We start from the raw sequence: 27,533 nt of genomic DNA on the forward strand, positions 1-27,533 counted from the left end.
CCAGACCACAATGCTGTCCTCCTGAGGATCTGTGTCTTTGGAAGTAAACTGTTCTGAATCCACCAGGTGAAATGAATCAACAAAGTCAAAACGCTATTATATAATTTCAAAATTTTTGCCACCTCATTCTTGAGCTTTGCCAAGTCCTAGGGGAGGACCTCCTAAGTGGTACATAAGATACGGTCAAAGTTAAATTAGTCAGAGTGCACAGGGACTGGTTATTATGTGCTGGAACTTGGGCCTCTGATCAAAATAAACCACGCCTTTTCACTGAAGAGAGCTTGTACTCAACTCCCAACGACAGCAGGAAAGGCCAGAATGAAGGGTGATTCCAGCAATCATCTTGAAAAGAGAACACAGATCAAGAAGGACTTACTACAGATCGGGTGCCACGGAAAAGACCGCTTTCAGTTGTCAAGGCTGAAATACCTTTCCTCAAGGCTGAATATATATTTCCCAAAAGGAGATGTTTTATCACATTTAAAATAACGTGGCTCCTATTGCCTTCTGTATAAACCAGACAACACCCTGCTAAGTCATCACGTCCTAGGATCACCGACCAAGGAGGAAATCTGTGGATTTTGAAAGCCTTATTCATTATACACAAAAGTCATTTTTACCTTTTTGAGCTAGAACTTTTCTTCATTTTCTGGTGTAAGTTGGGTTAGCTCAGTGCTATCTAGGCCATCGAGAAAGATGATTTGAATAGCCATCGACTCTTAGCACATTTTCAAGGTGCTAAGCATGGCTGGTGAGATAGCATCAACTGCAAAGAAAACTATCTGCTCGCATTTAAACAGTAAAATCTAGGGGCGCCTGGGTGTCTCAGTCGGTTAAGCGTCTGACTGTTGATTTCAGCTCAGGTCATGATCTCACGGTCGTGAAATGGAGCCCCATGTGGGGCTCCGCCCTGACAGCACAGAGCCTGCTTGGGATTCATTCATTCATTCTCTCTCTCTCTCTCTCTCTCTCTCTCTCTCGATGCCCCTCCCCTGCTCATGCTTGCATATATGCTCTCTCTCTCTCAAAACAAATAAACTTAATAAATAAATTAAATAAATAAACAAACAAACAAACAAAGATCATCCAAAATCCATCTTGGTCCAGGGCCCCCTTTTGTGGTTGTGGACTCTGATGTACATGGCTGCCACAACATATGCAATGATCGATATTTTTTTTTGACCTAAGTAACAAGAGGTGTGATAATTGTTCCGCAAGCCTCCTAGAAAATTTTATGTCTTGGAGAGAAAACAATTAACCCTCAAAAGAGCACGTGATAGACTGACATCTGTCTTCTCAGAAGAAACAATGGAAGCCAGAAGACCAAACAAGAACTGTGATATCGTTCACTACCTACAAATCCTCACTGAAACAAATCCTAAAAGATGTACGCAAACAATGAGATCTGAGATGCAACAAGGAATGAAGGAGAAGGAAAAGTGGTTAATATGTGACCAGGCCCATTCCTAACATTTGTGATATACAGGTTAAGAGTTTGAAAGGAGGTCCGGGGTGAGACGCCTGGGTGGCTCAGTCGGTTGAGCGGCCGACTTCGGCTCAGGTCATGACCTTGCAGTCCGTGAGTTCGAGCCCCATGTCGGGCTCTGTGCTGACAGCTCAGAGCCTGGAGCCCGCTTCGGATTCTGTGTCACCCTCTCTCTCTCCGCCCCTCTGCCACTCGTGCTCTGTCCGTCTCTCTCAAAAACTAAATAAACATAAAAAAAAAAAATTAAAAAAAAAGGAGATCCAGGTTCCTGGCTGGCTCGGTTGGTAGAGCATGTGATTCTTTCTTTTTTTAAGTTTATTTATGTATTTTGAGACAGAGAGTGTGCGAGTGAGCATGGGAGAGGCAGAGAGATGGGGAGAGAGAATCCTAAGCAAGCTCTGCACTGTCAGCACAGAGCCCCACGTGGGGTTCGAATCCACGAACCATGAGATCAGTGACCCGAGCTGAAGTCAAGAGTCGTATGCTTAATCAACTGAGCCACCCAGGTGCCCCACACATGACTCTTGATCTCAGGGTCATGAGTTCAAGCCCCACAATGGGCATAGGGCTTACTTAAAAAAAACAAAAGGAGGTCCAATTTGCCCTTATTCTTCCACTAGGGCTCCATCTCAAATTACAAGAGGCTTTGTGCGTATGCATGCGGATACCCCAGCCTGTACGTTTAACCCCCCTCTCTCCTGGTAAGCAGCTACCCCTTGGTCATCCCTTAGGTCTAAAGGGATGTATACCTGCAGCATGAAGAGGCCTGCTCAGGTCCTAGAAATAGGCACAGAATGACCGGATAGGGGATTCCAGGGTCCCACGTTCCAGGTGGGCATCACTTCTTTGTGTTGCAAACTTCTCACCCTTTGGAGAGGCTATGACTAGGGAAGGGCCAGAGAGGGACCTTCTAAAGCATGAGACACAGGTCAGACACCCCAGTTTCCCAGAGCTAACGGTGGCACTATATACTGGTAAATCCAAATGAATGTTTACTGTATAAAACATTAATATCTTGCAGGGATAAATGAAACATGATAGCATAAAAATATGACACCTATATTATTTACATATACAGTATATAATACAGATATATATATCAATTAGGAGGTAAAAAAATGAAATTAAGAAGTTAAAGTCTTCTGGGGCACCTGGGTGGCTGAGTAGGTTAAGCGTCTGACTCTTGATTTCAGCTCAAGTCACGATCTCACGGTTCACGAGATCAAGCCCCGAGTCGGGCTCTGCACTGACAGTGCGGAGCCTGCTTGGGATTCTCTGTCTCCCTCTCTCGCTCTGCTCCTCCCCCATTCATGCACGCTCTCTCCTTCTCTCTCTCTCTCTCTCTCAAAACACATATTAAAAAATGTATATATAAATGGACTAAATGGTTCAATTAAAAGGCAAAGATCATCAGACTGGAAAAAAAGAGTCCAAATATGCTATTTACAAGGACACAACTAGAACATAATGATACAGCAAGTTTGCAAACAAAAGGATGGGAAAGATGTGCGATGCCAATACTAAGCAAAAGAAAATATACTAATTTTTTACTATATTATCAGATTATACTAATATCAGACAAATAATGCTTTCATTTTTTTAAAAGTTTTATTTATGTATTTTGAGAGAAAGAGAGACCATGTGGGCGGGGAAAGGGTACAGAGAGCTGAAGTCCCGGAGAGAAAGAATCCCAAGCAAGCTTTGCACTGCCAGCAGAGGGCTTGAACTCACGAACCCTGAGATGGTGACCTGAGCCGAAGCAGCTGGCGTGTGTGCACTCGCTCTCTCTCTCTAACTCTTCCCTCCCTCCTTTTTGAATTTTAAGAATATGTTAGGCCTTGTATTTTTCTCTCCATGTCTCTGAGCTTTTCTTTTGTATTTCATATCTGGAGCTCCAGTTTGCTTCATTAGGCCCATAAGCTCACACAGAAAGGGTTCCTTTGTTTACATTACCTCCTTGAGTTCTCGCTTTCCCTTCATCTCCGGCCTGGTAATTCTTTTCTCTCTTGTTAGCTCTTTGCTATATTTAAGAAAATGCTCTTAATATTTTGTTCACAATTTTTTATTGTATCCAGCAGAAGGTTTGGTGTGAGTAACTGAACCCAGTGTATTCTTGGATCACTGAAGAACATTTTTTTTCTGAGGTATTTGCTGAATCAGGATCTTTTAGTCGACTTTGAATCGAAATTCAGTTATGTTCTTACTAATAGTTTCCTGATTCTTTTTTTAGAGTAGTTAAACATATAACCAGAGACTCTAGGGGGGGAAAAAAAAGCAACCTTGAGATTCTCTGACTTCTTTGACAGTTGAATGATCCAAGTCAACTGCTTCATTTGCACTGAGAACCTCTCCAGTACCTCCCTTTTCAATTTCCACTTGTGCAAGTCTGGTTAGTCAACACTTATGACTCACTGTAAATATCTCAAAGGCATAAAATTTTCTAGGAGGCTTGCGGAACCATTATCACACCCCTTGTTACTTAGGTCAAAAAAAAAATATCGATCATTGCATATGTCGTGGCAGCCATGGTATAATCAAATTATGGCAATTAAGCAGAGGTAACAGAGCATAACCCTTACCGAGACCTGCCCTAAAGTGGTCTCAAGCTATCGCCCCCCTCCTTTTAAATCTTATTCTCTAGTTATTCTATATTTAAAGATAGATTTATCATTTATTGCCGTTCAAAGTTGCACTGATGGCATACATATCTTTCAAAATATGATCGTTGTTAGTATGTTTAAAGAAATTGAAGAGATCTAGCACATTTCTTGGAGGGGTCCAGCAGGGCTATGGCATACAGTCACGTAGCTTATACACACTGTACAACCCCAGGGATTGCCATGTACATCAGAGTCCGCAACCACAAAAGGGGGCCCTGGACCAAGATGAATCTTGGGTGATCTTTCTCTCTTTCTTTTCGTTCTTTCTTTCTTTCTTTCTTTCTATTTTTTAATTTTTTAATTTTTTTGGTTTTTTAAAATTTATTTATTTTTAAAGTTTATTTATTTGTTTTGACTCTCCTGAGGAGCTTAAGTAGCTTACCAACCGAGCCACCCAGGTGCCCCAAATAATACTTTAAAGCAAAGAGCGTTACCTGTAACTAAAATGGTTCATTCCTAAAAGGTTCAATTCAATAGGAAGATGACAAATTTACATCTCTATCATCATTTGGTAAAATTCAAATAAGAAAGCCACTAAGGATACAGAATATTTGAATGACACATTTAACGAACCTGACTTAAAGACCATGTATGAACCCTCCACTCCATTTGGAGTATTTATGAAAACCAAGCCATACAAGAAGTCTCAAAACTGTTTTACAGAATTGGGAAAAAGAAAAGAAGCATGTTCTCTGACCACAAGACAATCAAGCCATAACAAAAAGTTAAACTGTTATTTAACAAATAACTTAGAGGTCAAACAAGAAGCCATAACATATATTAGAAAATATTTGGTAATATAATAAAAACACTTTTTCAAAACATGTGGGGCACAGCTAAAGACCTGTAAAGTTTACATCTTAAATGTACATATTAGAGGGGCGCCTAGGTGGCTCAGTCGTTTAAGTGTCCGACTTCAGCTCAGGTCATGATCTTGAGGTTCTTGGGTTCAAGCCCCGCATCGGGCTCTATGCTGACAGCTCCGAGCCTGGAGCCTGCTTCGGATTCTGTGTCTCTCTCTCTCTCTCTGCCCCTCCCGGACACGCACGCGTGTGCGCACGCTTTCTCTCAAAAATCTATTTAAATTTTTTTTAAAAATTTAAATAAATTTAAAATAAATTAAATACATAAAAACTTTAAATGTACATATTAGAAAACAAGAAAGCCTTAAAATTAATAACTTAAGCTCCTTCTCAAGAAGTTTGAGGAAAAAAACCCAGCAAATTAAACCCAAAGAATTAGGGGGTGCCTGGGTGGCTCTGTTGGTTGAGCCTCCAACTTCGGTTCAGGTCACGATCTCACAGTTCATGAGTTCGAGCCCTGCATCGGGGTCTGTGCTGACAGCTCAGAGCCTGGAGCCTGCTTCGATTCTGTTGTCTCCCTCTCTCTGCCCCTTCCCCACTCGTGCTATGTATCTCTCTGTCTCTCAAAAATAAATAAGACATTAAAAATAACCAAAGAATTAGAAAGGAAATAACAAAAATAAAAGCATAAAATAATGATATAGAAAAAAAAGACATAAAATAAAGGTTATTAACATAGCCCAGGTTGGTGTTTGAAAAGAAAATTCTGGCAAATTTAAGAGGGGAGGGAGGGAGGCAAAGGGGGAAGAAAAGAGAGAGTGAGTATCAGCAAATAACCAATGGAAAGAATTTAAAAAGCAACATAACTGAAAATGCTATAAACATACAAGATTAAAGGATCTTAGGAATAACTTTATTCAATAATTTTGAAAATCTAGACAGAAATGGGCACATCCCTATGTAAAACATACAACTTACCAACAAAGAATCAAGAAGAAATAGTAAACATGAATCGATGTATAACCATTAAGTCTCAAAAAATTTCCCAAAGACAAAGAAAAGTCTGGTCTCAGATGTTCACACTGGTGATTCTAGCAAATGTTTAAAAAACAAGAATTTCAGTCTCACAAACACTCCAGGAACAGAGACAGACAGCACAACCTAACTCATTTTCACCAGGCTAGGACAACCCTGATGCCAAAACCTGACAAGGAAAGTCCTCACAGTTTGACCCATTTCATAAATCAAATGAGACTATTTACAGAAGTCTCTGCCATGCTCACAGAAATGCCTAGCAGCAGTTTCAAATCTTGTAAACTGGGGTAATTTGAATAAATACAGCACAAAAGGAACCATTCCAAACTTCAGCAACAAAATGTTTTGAAGATAAAGTCATCAAGAACTAAAGCCAGCAATGCTGTAAAAAGAGAAATGACCGCTCATATGCCCCCAAACACCCATGTCCTAACGATGACAGAAACTCGGTTAACCGGTAAGTACTGCATATGAACTCCAAAATGGCAGCTTTGTGTGTCATTTATCATAGCGAAGTCAAGTCAAGGGGGAACCATATGGCATGATTGTAATATGAAGCTTTCACGTCTCTAGAAGCAAATGGAAGGACACGATTCGTTGGGTCTTGACGGTGCAAAATGATTTCCTCAGGAAGCATTAAGTGCTTTCTAACGCAGGGGGGAGAAAAAGCTTTATTCAATACAAGTGAATGCGATACCACATGTGCAAGATTAGAAATAAATCGTGTGCTTAAAGTAAACAAAACTCTGAGAGGCGTTCTACTTTTCAACTCCCTCAGTCATCTCCAAATTTCTCCGCTGCCCTACCTGCAATCCACCATCCTCTTGATTACCCAAAGGCAAAGCGAAAGCCTGCTTTTGTCTCTCCCCCCAGTCTTCAGGCTCCTCTCCCGACGCCCGGTAAATATGTCGAACAAAAGCATGCATGGTAGAGCCGTCCGCCTGCCTTCGAATCCAGGCTCCACCACCTACAGTGTGACCTTAATCCGTCCCTTAAATTCTCTGGACATAAATTCTTCATCTGGAGGCACCTGGGTGGCTCATCTGGTTAAGTACCCGACTCTTGGTTTCGGCTCGGGTCACGATCTCACGGTTCGTGGGCTCGAGCCCCGCGTCGGGCTCTATGCTGACAGCACGGAGCCTGCTTGGGATTCTCTGTCTCTCTCTCTCTCTCTCTCTCTCTGCTCCTCCCCTGCTCGTGTGCACATGTGCTCTCTCCCTCTCAAAATAAAAAAAATAAACTTTAAGATTTTGGAAATATTTCCTACTTTCACCTAGTTTTGCTGACGTTGTTGTTTCAAGTTTTTATTTAAATTCTAGTTAACATATATGGTGAAATTGGTTTCAGGTGTAGAATTTAGTGATTTTTCACTTACGTACAATACCCACTGCTCATCACAAGTGCCCTCCTTAGTACCCATCCCCTATTCAGCCCATCTCCCGTCCACCTCCCTCCATTTGTTCTCTGTCATTAAGTCTCTTAGCATTCATCTAGTTTACAGAAATTTATTGAGGTTCTGTTACATGCAAGGTACTACACATGGGACTTATGATACTACGATACACAGGACAGATATCTTTCCTGCCCTCCAGAACTCACAGCCACTATGCACTTGGATTCACTGGTCATTGGTGTAGCCAAATAAATAGTGACTTTTTTTTTTTAACTTTCTCTTCATGGTCCATGCGAGTCAACTTAGCCTAAAAACAAAAACAAGGCACCGGAACACAACATCCTCTCCCGTATAGACTCAGTCTCCACCTCACCCCCACCCCAGCGGCATGCAACTCCACCCACAGCAGGCACTCAAAAAAAGATGTTTTAATTGATTTGGTCTGGAATCTGTGGCTACACAATAATTTCATCAATATGGAGAGAAAAAAAATAGGAGACTCTCCTTACAAGCCTCCCCAAGATGGTGATCTGCACCGAAAGATGGGGACAGGGGTGGGGCAGAAGTACACGGTTTGTATCATCAGGAGATCGTATTTGAGAAGAAGTGAGGGACGAAGGAAAGCAAACCACCCGCCAGTATTCTGTGTCCTTCCTTGCTTTTGTCATCACACCGGGCCAACTCCTGCTTCAAGTCCCAGCGTGGCCATTCACTAGCTGGGTGACCTTGCTCAGACATTTTAACCTTATTTACAATAATAACTTATCGGGATTTAACATAGTAACAACGTGTATTATTTATCATTTAAATTATAATAGGATTGTTCTAATTTAGGTTAACAGCAATAAACCGTTGTATCGGTTACAAGATTTCTATTGTTTATACCAGTCAAGAACCAGATATAAGCAATATTTAGGTGTCTCAAAGGAAACAGGAAGTATAAGTCAGTAGAGGTTTAAAAAGTCCTGTGTAGGGGTGCCTGGGTGGCTCAGTCGGTAAAGCATCCGACTTCAGCTCAGGTCGTGATCTCGCAGTTCGGGGGTTCGAGCCCCACGTCGGGCTCTGTGCTGACAGCTTGGAGCCTGGAGCCTGCTTCGGATTCTGTGTCTCCCTCTCTCTCTGCCTCTCTCTCTCTCAAAAATAAATAAACATTAGAAAAAATTCTTTTAATTATGTGTAGAAGAGTTGGGAGCAGAAATCTCGTTGGGAGGAGCCTTTGGAAGCTTCATGGGCACAGCACTTCAGGTAAGAAAGAGAATGTTCAGGGGCGCCTGGGTGGCTCAGTCAGTTGAGCGTCCAACTTCAGCTCAGGTCATGATCTCACGGTTCACGAGTTGAGTCCCTCATCAGGCTCTCTGCTATCAGCACAGAGCCTACTTCGGATCCTCTGTCCCTCCTCTCTCTCTGCCCCTCCCCCTCTCATGCTCTCTCTCTCTCTCCCCAAAATAAAGTTTTTTTAAAAAAGAAAGAGAATGTTCAGTAGTCCATTTCAATGCGTGAGAAGAGCTATTGGAGACAGAGAAGTCAGTCCAGGGAGAAGGAAAGGGGAAAAGAGTGAAACCAAATCCCAAAGAGTTCTCTGGAAATGATCGTTTTCCTTCCCCAGAGTTTATTGCGCCACATAACTTCAAAGTCTGTACCCATTAGTGAAAGTTCTCAAAAAACAACTGGACTAGCAAGAAGAAATGGTTCCACAATAGAATCCCTGAGGAAAAGAAAATGTCTACAGAAGAAGCCTCCAAGTGGGAGTGAGGAGTTTAAAACAAAACAAAACAGAATACAGTAGTTAAGGGGATGGGGATTTGAAATGAAGGGAGGTCATTCGAGGGGAAAAAAAAAACAATCAAATATGTTCATTATTTCTACAATATTATCACACAGAAATAGCCTCACTCACCTGACAGGAAGTTCAAGAGAAAAGATGGAGACTCTGCACAAATCTGAAAATGAAAAAAAAAAAAAATTAGATCAATGGCAAGTTGGCTTCTTGGCACCATAATGCTTGAAGCTACCATCAGCCCATCAGCCATGGCCCACAGACCACCCTGCCATATACCAGGGCTTGAACTTGGAAGCAGAGGTAACAAAAGAAATGGAGGAAGCAAACCCTGCTCTTAAGGAACTCGTTTTAAACTGAAGACCAGCCCAAAGCCACTGTTGGGGAGGAGCGGGTTAATGTTTTAGTAGCGTTTATGACTGCTCAGTCTCAGGCTTCATTAACAGCATCATAGGGGCACTGGAGAATGAAGTGGCCGGGTCGGCGGGGGAAGGGAGTCCCTTCTAGAAACCATGCTTTGTCAGATATTTCTTTATGTTTTTGTGACTTAACTTCCCTAGAACATAAACTCCTTGATACCAAGAATTGGGTCATTTATGTTTCTTGTACCCCTAAAGCCAGAGGCAGAATTCTTTCTCCACAGAAGGACCACATAAATAACCGTATTGACTGTTACGTGTGGCTCAGAATTGGAAGGGGGATGTGGGAGTATGGGCAATGACCTGAGTGAGGGACAAGGCAGATGCATACCGGCGAAAGGGAAAGGGATGCCCACCCAAAGCAGAGTGCAATGTTGACAAACTGACTTGTATCTTTCAGAATATTCCATTACGCTTTACTTTGAAACCAAAACACTGGTATGACTATTAACTCGAAGAGTTAATACGCTTCATACGAGAAGAGAACTCACTTCATACAATGGTGTCCCCTCAATGTGAAATACAGGCATAACGGTTTTCAAATCAAGATTTGTTAAGAGGAAACAATCTATAGGTGATCTTGGAACCAAGTGACCTACTTCTGGCTTCAGTCAACAGACAGAAAGTCAATGCTCAACGAAGAATCCAAGATATGAATTCAAAGAACAAATAAGGAGTCATGGTGAGTTTCTATTGATCATGATATGTTCTTTACCAAAAAAAAAAAAAAAAAAAGTAGTTCTTGGGACACCTGGTGGCTCAGTTGGTGGAGCATGTGCCTCCTGATCTTGGGGTTGTGAGTTCGAGCCCCACACTAGGTACAGAGATTACTTAAAAATAAAATCTTAGAAAAAAAAAATAGCTCTTAATAAAGTCTGATACGTCAGAAAAACTTCATTAAGCAATGTTTAAAGAAGACAAAAACGAAGGCCAAGCATGACATCCTGTCCTAGCATGAACAAATTGCAAACACATGGCCCAATGCTCAATGTGGAATGAATGTAGGATTAACAAGTGAAAAACATTCAGATAATCAAACAGAGAAACAAATCGACTGTGACTTGAGTATGGAAATAATTTCACTTCACGTTTGTGCAAATGAGGGTTTTCTACCTAGGGATTTTGATGAAATTTCGCAACTCAAGAACATTGCCTCTTCAAAACCTTATCGATAACCACAGTAAAGCACAAAGGTTTTTGGTAACCAAATTTATTAATAAACAACATGAGGCTCTCTTTGCTCCTTTGGAGTACTTTCAGGTAAAAAAAGAAGGCAAACAACAATGAGGTTTGTTTTGCCCACTGGAGGAAAAAATTTTAAAGGCCAGTAATATCCAGAGCTAGGGAGCATGTGGAGAAATGAACAGTCACATACAGTGTTGGTGGAAACATCAACTTTGAGAGAATAGTTCAGCTAGGTTTTGAAATGTGAAGGGTGTATAGCTTTTGATTCAGAAATTCTAATTCCAGAGGTTGTCCCTACAGAAACATTGATACACATACACACAAAAAACCTGTCGTTGCAGCTTCCGGTGTGGGGGAAGCTTAAGCACCCATCAGCAGATGAACAGTTAAATAAAGAATGGCCCATCCAGGGGCACCTGGGTGGCTCAGTCGGTTAAGCGTCCGACTTCGGCTCAGGTCACGATCTCGCTGTTTGTGAGTTCGAGCCCGGCGTCGGGCTCTGTGCTGACGGCTTGGAGCCTGGAGCCTGCTTCCGATTCTGTGTCTCCCTCTCTCTGTCCCTCCCCGTTCACACTCTCTCTCTCCTTCAAAAATATATAAACATTAAAAAAAAATAATGGTCCATCCATATTATGGAATATTATGCAATGCTTAAGAAAATGAAGTTGACCTACATGTATTGACATATAGAGATTGTGAGTACATGTAAGCCAGAAGAAAAAAAAATCAAGTATTCCTAATAATACATAAACTAGGATCTGGTAAGAAAGAAGCAAAGCTCTACGTGTGCATACTTATTTAAGTAGGGGCAAGTGCGAATGCACATGAAAAAGCCTGGAAGGAAACCCACCAAGCCTCCACAGAACGCAGTGTGATGGGGGAAAAGGATGAACACAAGACACGTATTTGTGTATTGCTTATGCAATGAAATCTATTTCTTCCAGCTAGGAAAAGCAGGAGAGAAGGAGAGCCAAGACATCCAGGTTCTCCAGAAAGAGCTCCCAAATCAAGCTCAGAGGGAGGGAGGCTGACTAGGAGCTAATGCCATCAATGGCTCAGCTGGAGGCCATGTCCACTGGCCCTGCCCTAATCCACTTAGAAAGAAAGAGAGACCATGTGGGGGCGGGGGGGGGGGGGAAGGGTACAGTGACTGCCAATGTTTGGGCTCCTTACATCACTGAAACGAAAGGGCAAGTCACAAAAGGAACCATATCGACTTATGCAAGACATGGCACAGAACAGAGAAAGTTCTCAGAGAACAGCAAATTCACCGACGGCTAGGATTAACTGAAACCTCCCGCGGTTGCAGACTGCCCCAGAGCATGACATCCGGGAGGCTGGAAGTACATCCAACTTCCTCCATTTATCAAGCTGGCTAAAAGCCAGGGTAATACCAGCGAGAGCAGGGAGAGAAAAAGGGTAAGCAGACTGGACAAGTGGTTTGGGTGGGAAGAAATGCTGCGTATATGGTCAGGGCCCCGCTCCAGTGTCAAGTAAGCTCTCAGAGAGGCAAGCCCCATCCAAGGATCGGGACTCCGGAGCTCACAGACCGCAGAGGCCCTGGGTGCAGGCCACAGGACCCAAGCATCCTGGGGGTAATCAGCAGAAGAGGCCAAGCACACAAGTAACAGCCAGCCAGCCCCAGGCAGTTGTACCACTGCCCTATGGGGCAATCCAAAGCTGGTCCAGGGATCAATTTAAAAAACAAAAAGAAAAACCCCCGCTGGCTGGCGACACATGGCGACACATGGCGACACAAGGCCCTCCTGGAAGACTCAGCACGTCATTTGAAACCTAATGATTAAGTAGTGGCCCGGACCGAGGGACAGAGAATGGCAGAGGGTTCCTGGCATTGACACCACCATGGAAGAAAGGACCAAACACAGAGGCTGTGATAAATCGGGAACGAGTGAAGAAATCAACAAAGAGAGGCTTCTCCACACTAGTAGGAAAAGCAAATTGCACTGTCAGAGATGACACTGAAGGTTAGGCTTGTGGGCACGCACAGAAGGCCAGGGATATGCACGTTCTGGACTGGAGAGTAGTGGGTATCACCATCGAGGCACAAACAAAAGAGGGATGGCAGAACCGTGCGGTGGTCCCACTGCCGATCAGACCCAACCTAATAAGATCTTCACCCACACAGACTGCTAGAGAAGAGTTAAATTGTGACAAGGCTCTGGAAAACTCTGAAGATAATTCATGCAACAAACATTTACTGAATGCCTACTACATGCCAATAACAGGGCCACTCTGTATGGCTCCGCAGGCTGCACCCTGCCGAAGGGTGCCCGGCCAAGAGGAACTTCGGAGCCTGAATCCAGAATGTCGAGTTTTCTGGAAGTGCCAGATGAACCGGCTGCAGACTCTGTCACAGGCATGGCAGGAGCTCTGAGGAAGGAAACTCAGCCAGTGCAGGGAAATGGATGCAGGCACGGAACACCTTGAGGAGGTAACAGTCATGCCGCATCCCAAAGGGTGCACGACCCCTTTTACGTGAAGAAATGGGAAAGAGCATTCCGGAGAGGAAACAGCCTAAATCAAGACACAGAGCCCATGACCGGCATGGAGTGGGCAGGACTTGGAATCAGCTGACGTTCCTGACGCATAAAGAGCAAAGCAGAGGATGGCCAGAAGGGACCCTGGAGAGATGGAGCAGAAAACCAATGGAACGTATTAAAAATATGTGAACGGGGCGCCCGGGTGGCTCAGTCGGTTGAGCGTCTGACTTCGGATCAGATCATGATGTCACCGTTAGTGGGTTCGAGCCCTGCATTGGGCTCTGTGCTGACATCTAGGAGCCTGGGGCCTGCTTCACATTCTGTATCTCCCTCTCTCTCTGCCCCTTCCCCTGTCATGCTCTGGCTCTGTCTCTGTCTGTCTGTCTGTCTGTCTCTCTCTCAAAAATAAATAAAAAACATTTTAAAAAATTTAAAAAAATACATCATGCGAATGGACTGGGAAAAATTCACACCGCGTGTCCACAGGGAGATCGTGATGGATCATGACTAATAGCCGCTGAGTATACGAGACACTCACAGGAAAAAGAAAAAAAAAGGCAGCTAGGTGTTCTCCAGCTCTCCGAGGGGCAGAGGAGGAGAAACGGTGGCTTAAACCATAGCCCAAGATTTAAGTTAAACAGGAGGACGGATGCCCTGGTGTTGATCGCTGTTCTTTTGCAGAAGTGACAGAGCTTGTGGAATTGCTTTCTCAAACATCTAAGGAGATGACCTCATCGTGCCTGTGGTAAATGGAACAGACCAGGCCAGGGAAAGTAGCTGCCATACTATTTTTCCTACACTCAACTCCTTTCCTCTCTCACCCCTCCCCATTGTTCTCTCTGCCCTTCCCTTCAACAGGCGTTAACTTGTTTCACTGTGCTTCCCCTGATTGAGCCTCAAGGATACTGCGGGGAGGTTTCGGGGTTTACAAATTGAAGGGTTGTGGCAAATGGAAGGGTTGTGACAATCCTGCATTAAGCAGGTCTGTCGCTACCTCCCTTCCAACAGCATTTGCTCACTTTCTGTCTCTAGGTCACGTTTTGCTCATCCTCACAATATTTCGACCTTGTTCATCATTATTGTATTTGTTATAGTGATCTGTGGTCAGTGATTACAAGTTGCTGACAGCTCAGATGATGGTTAGCATTTTTTAGCAATAAAGTATTTTTGAATTCAGGCGCGTACGCTGTTTTGTGCAATGCGATTATCGTACGCTTAGCAATTAACACGTAACGCTTCCAACAAAGTGTACACATAACTTTCATATGCGCTTGGGAAACCAAAAACTTCATCTGACTTGCTTTATTGTGGTGGTCTGGACCCAAACCCACAATATCTCTCCAGCGTACCCATACTCTCCTTCGTCCTACAATGTCCCTCCTTTCCTTCTCTCCCCTTACCTAGCCTGACATTTGCCAAATTACTCCAAGACCTCAAATGTGGACGGTTACCTCTGTCCAGAGCTGGAAGAGCGGTATAGAAGACCGCGTGCCAAGGACCCACCATGGAATGACTCCCTGATAATCAGATCCAACTCTCTGAGGGAGGCAACCACAGCCCTCCACAGGACAAGGTGCTCAGAACAAAGCATCACTTGCTCTAGGGTACAAATAATTACCACCTTAAAAGTAAATACGTCTGCGAGGACATACCAATTAGTTCTTTCTCAGAGCGTTAGTTTACGGTTTCACAAAAAGAATATTTTTAACTTTTTTTAAGTTTATTTATTTTGAGAGAGAGAGAGAGAGAGAGAGAGAGAGAGAGCACAAGCAGGGGAGGGGCAGGTATAGAGGGAGACAGAGAGAATCCCAAGCAGGCTCCGCACCGTCAGCACAGAGCCGGACACGGGGCTCAATCTCACAATCTCACGAACCACGAGATTGCGACCTAAGCCAAAATCAAGAGTCGGACACTTAACGGACTGAGCCACCCAAGTGCCCCTGAAAGAATACTTTTTTTTAATACAAGTCTTAGACTAAACTATACATTCATACAAAGTTAACCTGAGGCGAACCATCTTCCATTTCTTTGGAAACATTTCGCCACGAAAACTGAATTTAGGTAACCACCACAACCTTAAATCGACCCCAATTGTCATACCCGGGATTTTCTAACTCTTAACTTCCCTTTCCACTGGGTAGCAACAAATTCTGGGCATTTCCCTCTACTTGAACTATGTTTTGATATTGTATTTTCAATAATGAGATAAAATACAATGAAAACATATATAAACGGGGACAAAAACCAAACAATTGTACAGGTAGGAGAGGCTCTACCAAGCAACTAAGAAAACCCCCACGTCAATTTTTCCTTTGTTTGTTAAATTTTTGTTGTACATTTGACATTATATTGGGGCTAAAAATAAAGTCTGAAGCATTAAACATCTTTCTGTGTCCAAATATATTTGCCGGTGGAGACGTACTACACACTTAACTGTTCCTTAGTCCTACGTCAGGAGTGAAAGATGAAGAAACCTTTGCCCATGAAGGTTTCATTGTTCCCCCTGGAAATGAGTAAGAAGTCACATTATTATCCAGTCGTATTTGACAGATAAAGTGCGCAAGATAGGAACCTGGTGATTCATTAATAGCACTTTTTATTTCAACGTGACACCCTCACCCTCACCCTCGACACTGTTGTGTCTCTGCCAACTGTGCCCATGAAATAAATTTCTAGTCCTTCTCTTTGGTGGTAGATTGCAAAACGAGGTGTACAAAACACGTACACCATGCATGCTTGCTATCCCAGCGCGCCTGTCCATTTGCAAGGCGACTTTATGGGGCCTCCTATCAAAAGGTAGAGTCTATTTCTCCACCCCCAGAACGTGGGCCGGCCTTGCCCCTTGCTTTTGCCCAAGAGGACATCAGCAAACGGGATACAAGCACGCAAGTTCGCACCCTCTTGCTGCTCCTGGCGCTCTCAAAGCACCGAGTAAGCACATATACAAGCCCGAGCTAGCCCGCCACATGGCGAAAGGCACCAGCCTAGTCGTCGCCACTGTGCCAACCCCCGGGGACAGTCATCTGGCTGACTGGCAGCTGATGCAGGTGCATAAATGAGACCAACTGAGACCAGCAGGACCATCTAGCTGGGCCCAGGCCAACTACAGACTCCAGAATTGCGAATTAATAAAATGGCTGTGGCTTTATTAAGCCGCTAAATTTGGGGGCGTTTTGTTACACAGGAAAAGCTAATTTATATACTTTCTTTCTTCCTTTCCTTCCTCTTCATTCTGTCTCTTCCTTCTCTACCCTTTCTTCCTTTCATTACCACCCCCCCCAAACACACACACACACACACACACACACACACACACTTCTTGCTTTCTTCCTGTCCTTCTACAAGTACTACAAAGTACCCTTTTAGGGCCCACTTGGTACAAGCCACTGGTCTGGACTATTTCGAATTCACAACCCTTTTCTTGTAACCCACTCCTTTTGAAAGCCACCAAGCTGACCCTGCAGACCTTGCAAGGTCTGTGGCCCCACTCCTAAGGTGATTCGGCAAGATGTTTCTGGAGACCAGCAGGCCAGAAGGCAGACTCTTGGCCGAGTTGGCAGCCCAGCTCCGGAACATTTGCTGGTGACAATCTCCCGGGGGGAGTCATTTGTCACTGTGACCTGCTGAGTGGGTCACTGAGGGGTTCCAGCCCTCCCCTCTACCCGCCAGCAGGGAAGTGTCATAAGAAAATGGACCTTTCAAGCCCAAGACCCTTTCTCTCATGTGGCTGCTGAGGCTAAGTAAGCAGAAAATATATTTATAACTACAGGAAACAACGCATTGTGAGTGGTAAAATGCTTAGATTTCCATTTGTTTACTACACGAATAAAAGACAATCAATAGGATCATCTTACTAATGACACCAAACCACTCAGTACAACTCAGAAGCCAGAAGGTCATTCCTTAAAATGCTTTTCTTTCCTCTTCCACATTTAGAGTCTGCACTTTATTCCCTAACTTATTTTTCCCCCGAATGATGTTTTTTCAGACTTTTTAAAAGCTTACTTTTCCCTGGTGTCCTAGAACCTGCCGTTTGTTTGTGGTTACATTAATTTTTAGAAAGGTCAAATTAGATGTCAGGGTTGGATAAATGTTCGTGTGTGTGTGTGTGTGTGTGTGTGTGTGTGTGTGTGATGTTTTAAATGGGATTCTCTCCCTTAAGATTCCTTGGAGAAGCTCTCTCCTTCTCTAGGTGCATGTGTGAATGTATTTCAAACTGACCACCAAAATGTGAGGTGGACAGAAATTTTAACGGCTTCCATCAACAAGGGTAAATTGGAAGTATACCCTCTGGTACACATTTCTAAGATTTTTCTCAATTTCTGAACGCTGTCCTTTTTTTAAGTTTATTTTGAGAGAGAGGGAGAGACAGCGGGCACTTGCGAGTGGGGGGGGAGAGGGGGAGACGGGGAGACGGGGAGAGAGAGAGAGAGAGAGAGAGAGAGAGAGAGAGAGGAGAGAGACAATCCCAAGCAGTCTCCATGCTGTCAGCGCAGAGCTCGAGGCAGGGCTTGATCTCACAACCGCGAGATCACGACCTGAGCCGAAACCAAAAGTCAGTGGCTTCACTGACTGAGCCACCCAGGTAGCCCCTGAAGCCATTCTCTGGCAGAGCAGAGGAGTTTACTGCTTCAAGCATCTTTAATATTTCCCTTCCTATGTTCTCAAACTGTCCATAGAGCCTCATCATTTAGAGAGAATTACTTTTCCTCCTTCTCATCTGTTAAGAGTAATAACTTCTTCCACTTGTACAATGGTTTATGATAGACAAGATGCTTTTGCATACATGACCTCAAGTGACCCACAAATGTTTGCCAGGCCCCATACTAGGTAGTGGGGTTACACTGGAAAGCAAAGTAAGTCCTGCCTTCAGGAAGCTTATCATCTGCCGGGGAAGCAAAGATGTGATATAAAAATTAACACCAAGAAATGCAAATGTGGTAAGTGCCACCAAGAAAAGCATGTGGACCTCCAAGTGAAGACAGTGGGATTTGACCTAGGGGGTCACAGATGGCTTCCCTGTGGAAGTGATGCTAAAACCCGAAGGATAAGTGGGAGGAGTGAACCCAGAAAAGAGGCAGGGAAAGACCATACAAAGTAGAAGGAGCACGTGCAAAGGCACCGTGGCAGGAGGGAATATGACCTATGCAACAAACTAAAAACATGTCAGAGTGGGCAGGACGCAGAGGGGTCGGGGGCACTCGGAGATGAGACTGAGGGAGCAGACAAGACTCAGTTCATACGGGCTCCTGGTGGCCAAGGTGAGGATTCGTGTCTTGTTCTCAGAGCAATGGAAAGGTGCTGAAGGACTTTAAACCAAGGGTGATGTGTTCACATTTTGGCAAGACTGTTCTGGCTGTTGAGTGGAAAATGGATTAGGGAGGAACAGAGTGGAGTAGGGGTTCCAGTTTGGGATTTCTACTCTCCATCTCAAACACTGCTCTGAAGGTCTGAGCAATTCAATAAAACAAAAATCCAAAGTCAGATGTATAATCAAGGAAATGGAAACTATAGACTTATGTCATACATACACAAATATAATGGAATTCAGGGTTTGCAAAAGGAGGAAGATTCAAAATGATGATACAAATCAGTTTCCCCAGGGCTCAACAAACTTCTTCTGTGAAGGGGCAGATGGTAAATATTGCCAGCTTTGAAGGCTATAGGATCCCTGCTGCAGCTACTCAACTCCGTCACTGTGGCAAGAGAACAGCCACGGACAAAACGTAAATGAATGGACGTGGCCGGGTGACAATGCAACTTGATTTTCAAAACCATGGGGCGGTTGCCCATGGGCAGTAGTTGGCCCGCTCTATACCCCCGAGGAAGGGATATGAGTATTTGAGAAGAGAGACGCTAGCTTGGCTGAGGCTGGTGGTAGTGGTGATGAGATACAGACATATGCGAGGATATCCGGAAGGGAGCATCAGTGGGCCTCGTGTCTGGATTGGATATTGAAGGTGAGCCAGTGGAAGGCACAGCCTCGACTTCAACGAGGCAAGAGAGGCTCAGAGGTAGTAAGCGGCCAAGTGTGGGCTAGAACCCAGTTCATCACACCTGGCTTTTGTGGTCACATACAATTTGTACAGGGTTAACGTCAATCCCCAGCTCTCCCCCTCACATCAGTCCCTGTGAGACAACGTGGAAATGAGTCAGGTGTCACCAATAACAAAAAACAACATAGTAGACAGTCAAGGCCTCGCTGGGGGCTGGGGCACAGGACGAAGAAACCAGAGTGGGTAGGATTAACCAGAGACCGGCTTTAAAAAAGATGAGCTTGAGGCACCTGGGTGGCTCAGGCTGTTAAGTATCCGATTTGGGCTCAGGTCATGATCTCATGGTGTGAGTTCGAGCCCCACACTGGGCTCTGCGCTGATGGTACAGAGCCTGTTTGGGATTCTCTTTCTCTCTCCCTCTCTCTCTCTGCCCCTTCCCCGCTTGCTCAAAATAAATAAATACACTTTTAAAAAACTACAAATAAAAAGACGAGCTTACAGTCAAGTGTCTGGTGAGGATGAGGAGGGGCAAAGGCAGGAGGAAGAAGGGTAAACCCAAATGTGAGGGACAGACGTGTGACCCAACACTTCCTAATGCCACCAGGGAAGGCACAGAGACTGATGTGGGAAGAGCAGGAAACCAGTGCTGGCTCTCGGAGCCGTTGGTACACAGGCCCTTCTTTTCTGCTCTTGCCTTCCAGTCTCGTCCCCCCGCCTTGCCCCTAGCATCTTAAAATTCTATCCTTGGACCTGTCCTCAGGACCTTGGACCTCTATCCTTGGACCTGGGTTACACAAACCCAGGAGGTCTCTGGAGAAGTAGAGTAAGAATTTCATCTTGGCCTCGTGTCTCAGAATCTCTGGTAATATTTATATTTAGAGACCCCACTTGTTCCATGGAGGCCAAGAGGTAATTAACAACCAAAAGCACAGATAACAAAATGGCACTCTGTGTTCCCCTCCTCCCACAAAGAAAAGTAGCTTCAAGGAGAATATATGAATCCGAGAAGGAGGCCAACCAAGGAGGGGAACTAGGAAACAGATAGATAGGTCCTAAGGCCTTCCTATTTGTATTATTAAACCACAAATGTGGCTCTTTGGTGCCCAGATAGAAAAATCAATCATATTCCATTCTGAACTCTTATCCATGAAGTAAAGAAAACAAAAGAATCCTTCGAGGTTGGGGCATCTGGCTGGCTCAGTCAGCAGAGCGTGTGGCTCTTGATCTTGGGGTTGTAAGTTCAAGCCACACATTGGGTGCAGAGATTACTGAAAAATAAAATCTTAAAAAAAAATCCTTTGGGGCGCCTGGGTGGCTCAGTCGGTTGAGCATCTGACTTCGGCTCAGATCGTGATCTCACAGTTCATGAGTTGAGCCCCGCGTCGGGCTCTATGCTGACACCTCAGAGCCTGGAGCCTGCTTCCGATTCTGTGTCTCCCTCCTTCTCTGCCCTCCCCTGCTCATGCTCCGTTTCTCTCTCTCTCTCTCTCTCGCTCTCTCTCTTTCAAGTATAAATAAACATTTAAAACACGTTTTTTTTTTTTCAAAAAAAAAAAAACCTTCAAGGAAGCGAAGTTTTTCATAAGCTAGTCAATGGAACCCACATAGGGGCTGGCCATACTTGGTCTCTCCACTTTCTTCTAGCCACTCTAGAATGTGTTTTAGTCAGGCTTTTGGGTTGCTTTTATCAAGGTCACCCATGACTTCCGCCTGCCAAACCCAGCCTTCACTTCTCAGTCCCCCACATGTCCTTTCAGCAGCCTTGAATGGCTGACCACAGCGTCCACAGGAAGTTGTGGCTTCCAATTAACACTCTTCAAAACGTAGGCCAGTCTGTCTGCACAGGGAAACAATAAAGGGGTATGTTCTGTGAAGGCAAAAAGCATCTGCAGTCAACTCCTACGCATGGATAAATGGTGCTATGAAACGTGCTCACAGTCCTAAGAACACTGCTTTGAGGACACAAAGATGGGAGTGACTGATTCTATTGTCTTTTTTTTCATTTTTTGAAGTTTTTTAATTTTATTTTTGAGAAAAAGAGTGTGAGCAAGGGAGGGGCAGAGAGAAACGGAGACAGAGAATCCCAAGCAGGCTCTACACTGTCAGTGTAGAGCCCAACGTGAAGCTTGAACTCACGAACTGTGAGATCATGACTGAGCTGAAATCAAGAGTCGGAAGCTTAACCAACTGAGCCACCCAGGCGCCCCTGATTCTATCTTTTGTGTGTTTTATGTAAGGCAGAGAAACATGTTCTATATCAGGGACTGAAGATGATGGCGACCTAGAAGGGACTTTTAAAGCTTGCCTCTACAGAGTAGGACTCCTCTCCTACCCGAAGAGTTCTGTTGTTTTTTAAAAGGAAAGATTTTTTTAATGTTTACTATTATTATTAAATGTTACTTATCATTATTATCTGTTTTTGAGAGAGAGAGAGACAGAGCATGAGCAGGGGAGGGGCAGAGAGAGAGGGAGACACAGAATCCCAAGCAGGCTCTACCCGGTCAGCACAGAGCCCAATGCGGGGCTCGAACCCATGAACCAAGAGATCATGACCTGAGCTGAAGCCGGAAGCTCGAGGACTGAAGCACCCAGGCGCCCCAAAAGTTCTTTGTTTTTAACTGCCCTCTAAAAGACAACCTCTCAAGGCTTCTTTCGTAAGGCAACGCAACCCACTAAAGAACATGAATTTCAAATACCAGGGTCATTAACAGAGAAGTGTGTCAGCTTCAATGGGGAGTAGGGCCACCACAGGCATGGATGGCTGGGAAGGGCCCAATGGGGTCAAGGCCCGGACAACACAGGAGCACTGAGGTAGAAAGCTGCCCGTTAGCTTGGAGAGGGCTTCTCCCAGGGAGGGCGAAAGGAGAGGGGTGGGGAAAGGGAAGAGACCCCAGGGAGGAGCTTTAGCTACAGCACAGGTCTGCTGGGCCGGGCCTCAGAAACTGGAGGTCAGTGCCGTTCCAATCAGCTCTCGGACATCCAGGAAAACCTCCCATTTCAAACTGGCCTTCTCGTTTTGTTTTATTTCCTCCCTCATCGGGATGTTCTCTTAAAGCATCAACACTACCTGCTCCTTTTGCTTATGTTGCCTTCAAAGGACTACTTGGCTCCTCCAGAAGCGGAGTTATTTTTACAGACTGGGTGGTGTAAGGCAGGGTGGGGAAAGCCCGAGATGGCGGAAACTCCTCTCTCACCGGAGAACTTGGCCGAGGCACCGCGCCCTGGCCTCACACCAGAGCAGGGCCATCCATTTTCTTCTTTTTTTAGTACTAGCCTCTTTGACCCACCCAGTGCTGTGATTTGTCAGTGTGTTTTTCCGGGAGGGCTGGCAGACGACTTGTCGGGTTCAACGGTTTGCACCGACGGCCCCAGTGGAGTCCTCTGAAGACTGCAAAACTGGACGCACAGACGGCCCGTAAAAATCCTACCTCCCACAAGCGTCTGGATGCTGCCTTTTCCCAAATGACCCTCCAGCACTGATGCAGCATGGGTGGCTTCACGGTATTTTTTTTTAATGATTTTTCCAAAACTGAGGTGTTCCAAGTGATGTGGGAGTACTATTTTTTTTTTTCCCTTGCGGGAAGCGTCTAAACTCCCCAGAGATTTGGGGAAAATGGGAGCGTAACTCATGAATGAACTGACTCTCAAAGCTCATCACCTGCCACCAAACCCCAAAGTCTCCGTGAACCATGAGATGCACGGGGCCTGCCTGTTAAGAGGCCTGTAAGTCACTTTAATACACTGCAGGGAAAGTGGTGTGATAATATATGTGCCATCTAGTTTGACCTTGAACTGTTACGAGGGGTCAGCAAACTTGACTGCAGAAAGGCTACTCTCCAGAGGCAGCTCCCCCGTGTCCTTCTGCCATGCAGATGTTGACCATTAATCCACACTTTGCTAGTCAGCATGTGGAATGCCAGAAACATTCTACTGATAAAAGTAGTGACTCAACAGGAGCGATGAAGAGGATGTGGAGGAAAAAAGCAGAAGTTATTTCTCTCATCTGAAGTCACATAGGTTAGTCTCGGGGATGCATGGAGAATTCTACGGTAAAAAAAAAAAGTGCAGGGTAAATATGAAACAAATACTTCAGTCGGTCTCCCAGGTTCATCTCCGAAAGGGTCAAGTTGAAAAGACACGGACCAGAATGGGAAGGTCAGGTAAGCGGCTAATGGGGTTTGTCAGAAACATTCACTAACTTCTTAACTCCCTGTAAATTGTCAAGAAATCTTAACCATAGAAAAGAAAGGTCGCCAGGCCCGCTCATGAAGTAAGTGGCAGTCGTTTCAAGGGTCATAAGCGCCTGCCTTTGAATTCTGGCTGTGCCACCTGCCGTCCCTAAAACCTCGGGCAAGTCAGTCAGTCTCTCCGTGCACCTCAGTTTCTTCATATGTAAAATGGAGAGAATATCAACAGTGCCCATCTCACAGTTGTTGGAACACACAAAGGTGTAAATACAGACAAAATACATAAGGGGCACCTGGGCGGCTCCGTCGGTTGAACGTCCGACTTCGGCTCAGGTCATGATCTCACAGTTCGGGAGTTCGAGCCCCGCGTCGGGCTCGCTGCTGTCAGCCCAGAGCGATGAAACAGGGATGATCCCTGTTTCAGGGATGTTTGCCCTTCACGGTTCTTGTGTGCAGGGGTGAGTAAGTGCGGGAAGGGTGCCCAGGGTGGAGTCTGGCTCCCGGCACCGGCTCGCGAGTGCCGCTTCGTAGTGCTCTCACCAGCTTTCGGGGCTGAAGCGCGGCAGGCAGGCCGCTCTGCTGCCTCGCGCGCCCGGGGTCGTGGGTAAAACTGAACGGGCTCCTCCGAAGACACCTGCGCTCTGTCCTCCCCGGCGGCCCCACCTCGTCCAGCCCCCTGCGGCCCCCCTTCCCTGTGCTCTGCTCCTCATCCCCACCCCATCACAATCGCCCCCCCAGGACATAGCCGGTGTGGGCTCCCGACCCCTGAGTGTGAAGGCTTAGTGAGCTTTCTGTCTCAAGGCACCAGCCGGTGGGAGGGTCGGATCACCGAATCATTGACTTTGTCATTCATTAAAGGCATGTGGAGACCGGCAGAGAAAGTATATTCGAGGGGCCGTGAGGGGCCAGGCCTACGTTTGAGGATTGGTCGGCTGGCAGCCCACGGCGCCACACTAGGAACACACCAGGGAGCAGGATGGATACAACTGTGCCCTTCTGGAACTCACATGCCAATGGGGCACTCAAGCAAATAGAAACGTAAATGGACAAACACAGGCAACCGTCTCAAGTGTGAAAGAGGGCCGTGAAGGGAACACACGAGGAGATGGATGACATTCCTAGAGGAGACGACACAGAGAGAGTGCAGCTTGCTCCGTATTATAAGGAAAGTCAGCAGAGAGAAACTGAGTCACGGCGTGACCATTGCTGTTAAGACGTTCAGGTTGGCAGGAGTCGGGCAACGCTTGGCCGATACGCCAGGAGACCCTAAACTCCACACGAGGGAACATTCCTTTTCACTCAGCTTTTTCACTCCTTTTGTCTCAGACAAGTTTCATATGAGAATATGGACACAAGTCCAAAGGAATCCGAATCATAATACTTAGAGAACAGGGTAAGTCTTCATCCGCTTCTGAGCTGTTTAGCTGAAGTTACAGGAGTAGACTAGAAAATGCACTCCCTCCAGAGCTGGTGGAAACTTGCCTTCTTACTACACCTCAAGATGCCAACTCGGAGGTGGGGGGGGGGGGGAAGGGTGGGACTCGAGTTGAATTATATTTGTTTTGTTGCGGTTTTCTGGAATCTCTAAAATTTTAACAATAAAGATATATTATTTTTTAAAACAGAAAAAAATCTCACGAGCAGCATATTTTGGGGTTTTTTTCTATCCCAGCAATAGCAAAACAAAACTATACTAAAAACACTGTTAGCTGCTCAATAAAATCTGTACGCTATTAGTAATAAGTAGTAAGCAGAAAATCAAAGCTGGGAAGTGGATATGAAGTGTGTGTTGACCGGGGAGGGGGGGTGCGGGGGAGATTTTTGAGAGGTGGCCTGAGAAAGATGCCTGGAGGCCCACTGGGGGATGAGAGCTGGGGATGAGCGCCACAGGGAAAAGACACAGCTCTCTGGAAGAAGGATCCCTGATCACCCACTTACCCAGACAGGAAAGATTACTCCTGATGCGAATCAGTCTGGACTTGATGGAACCAAGCAACGAGTCAGAGGAAAATTAAGTGATGGGTTGGCATGGTGTTCGGATAAATGACAGCCAGTCTAGTAACTGCAGGCTATGATCAGGCAGGATTTTAAGTGCTTTATTTGTACTAATTCAATCCTGGGGCGCCTGGGTGGCTCAGTTGGTTGGGCGTCCAACTCTTGATTTCTATTCAGGTCACGATCTCATGGTTCATGAGACTGAGCCCCAAGTCGGGCTCTGTGGTGACAGCATGGAGCCTGCTTCAGATTCTCTCTCTCCCTCTCTCTCTCTCTCTCTGCCCCTCCCTGATGGGCACACATACGCATTCTCTCTCTCTCTCTCTCTCTCTCTCAAAATAAACTTTAAAAAAAAGGAAATAGAGAAAGAATGAAAGAATGACATCTGAAAACCTAGGGGAAGAAAAACTACTGCAAAGGAACTCAAACTCAACTTTGTGATTCCTTGTAGGCAAAAGACAATAGGATTACTACCCATTTCTGGAAGTTTCACCATTTCACTTTTACGTAATGCTAATTGCTTCTCCCACTTTCAGCTTTACACCATTTTGGTTTATAAAAGGTTTCACAAGAATGCTCTACTTTTGGACAGCACGGGAAACCTGTATTTCCAAAACCAATTTTATGGGTTGTGAACATTTGGAAGAACTAAAGCCACACAAAACAATCTCCAAAATAGCTGGTTAAAATCTAAATGAATTATTGGCTTGATTTAGGCTTAGTTAACAGAATAACTTGAGGTTTGTTGCAAGCTTCATTAACTCTGAGTGAGTGTGTGTGTGTGCATGTGCGTGTGTGTGCACGCGTGTGTGCGTGTGCATGTTTAAGCCCTCCTCTCGCCCCACCCTGGCAAACGGGGCGGGTTCAGTTGTTCAATGGGAGTGGTCTAGGGAACAGTAAGGAATCATTTGGGTGGACTGTGCGGGGAAACATATATTTGTCCCTGGCTTGGTTCAGGCCTTGGCAAGTCGTATTGTCACTTGTTCTACTTCTTCTTCAGAGTTCAATTCAAGCTCGTGGTTAAAGCTAACGGCAAAATATTGCTTAACTGAATAGGCACATTGCCGCAGAGAGAAGGGTTCTTTGCTTAAGGTGCCAAGCTCTATTACAGCACATTCGACCAGCTACCTGATGCTCGCTGGAAGAAAGTACCGCTTCACGGCTACAAAAGCAAGTGCACATATCTAACGCACAGCTCACAACCTAAACAACATTCAGCCTTCCAGACACAGTGCTTAGCAAAAGTCTGGCTTAGCTTTGTTGTTAGGCGTGTGAGTAATGATTTCACTGGGTCCTTAACTTCTTGAGCGAACGAATTTCCACTTACTGATTGATTTAATATGGTAACTGTAAAAAGAGCTGGACCCAGAGTCAGAAGACACGTCTAAAGGACTGAAGGAATGAAAGAAAAGGAAGAGAACGGAAAAGAAAAGAAGGTGAAGGTGAAGAAAGGAGAAATGAAGAAGGGAAAGAACAAGGAATGAAGTCCTGGCTCACGACAGGGAGGACCTACGAAAACATGATGCTAAGCAAAAGAAACCAGACCCAGAAGGCCATATACCGTATGGTTCCAGTTATAGGAAATGTCCGGAGTAGGGGAATCCCTAGAGACAGAAAGTAGACGAATGGTTGCCAGGGGCTGAGGGCGGAAGGGAGAAATGGAGAGTGACTGCTAATGAGTCGGTAATGAAAAATGTTCTGGAATTAGATGGTGGTGATAGTTACACAATCTTGTGAATATGCTAAAAAACAAAAACAAAAACAAAAAAAAATATATGAATTGCAGAGCACCTGGCTGGCTCAGTCAGAAGAGCACGCAACTCTTGATCTCAGGGTTGTGAGTTCAGGCCACCCATTGGGTGTCGAGATTACTTAAATAAAAAAAACTAAAACACACATACACACACACACACATTGAATTGCACACTCTAAAACGGTGAATTTTATGCTCTGTGAGTTATTTCTCAAGCAAAAAGGGGGGAGACAAAAAGAAAAAGTTAAAAAAAAAAAAAAAAGAACTGACTGCTATGGACACCCTCTGAGCTGTGAGCAAGGCATCTAATTTCACTACTATGCTTCCTCATCTGAGAAATGGG

The 27,533-nt window shown here is 45.0% G+C and overlaps 1 protein-coding gene across 1 annotated transcript in view; it reads right to left on the reverse strand.

Moving 5' to 3' along the window:
• ADGRG2 (adhesion G protein-coupled receptor G2) overlaps positions 1-27,533 on the reverse strand; it is a 122,057-nt gene that overhangs the window by 71,700 nt on the left and 22,824 nt on the right. Inside the window, exon 2 of the mRNA XM_049643551.1 lies at positions 9,275-9,317. The gene's annotated coding sequence lies outside the window, so the exon portion shown is untranslated. The remainder of the gene's footprint in view (positions 1-9,274; positions 9,318-27,533) is intronic.

The sequence above is a fragment of the Panthera uncia genome, chromosome X (assembly GCF_023721935.1).
Source record: "Panthera uncia isolate 11264 chromosome X, Puncia_PCG_1.0, whole genome shotgun sequence".
Lineage (NCBI taxonomy): Eukaryota > Metazoa > Chordata > Mammalia > Carnivora > Felidae > Panthera > Panthera uncia.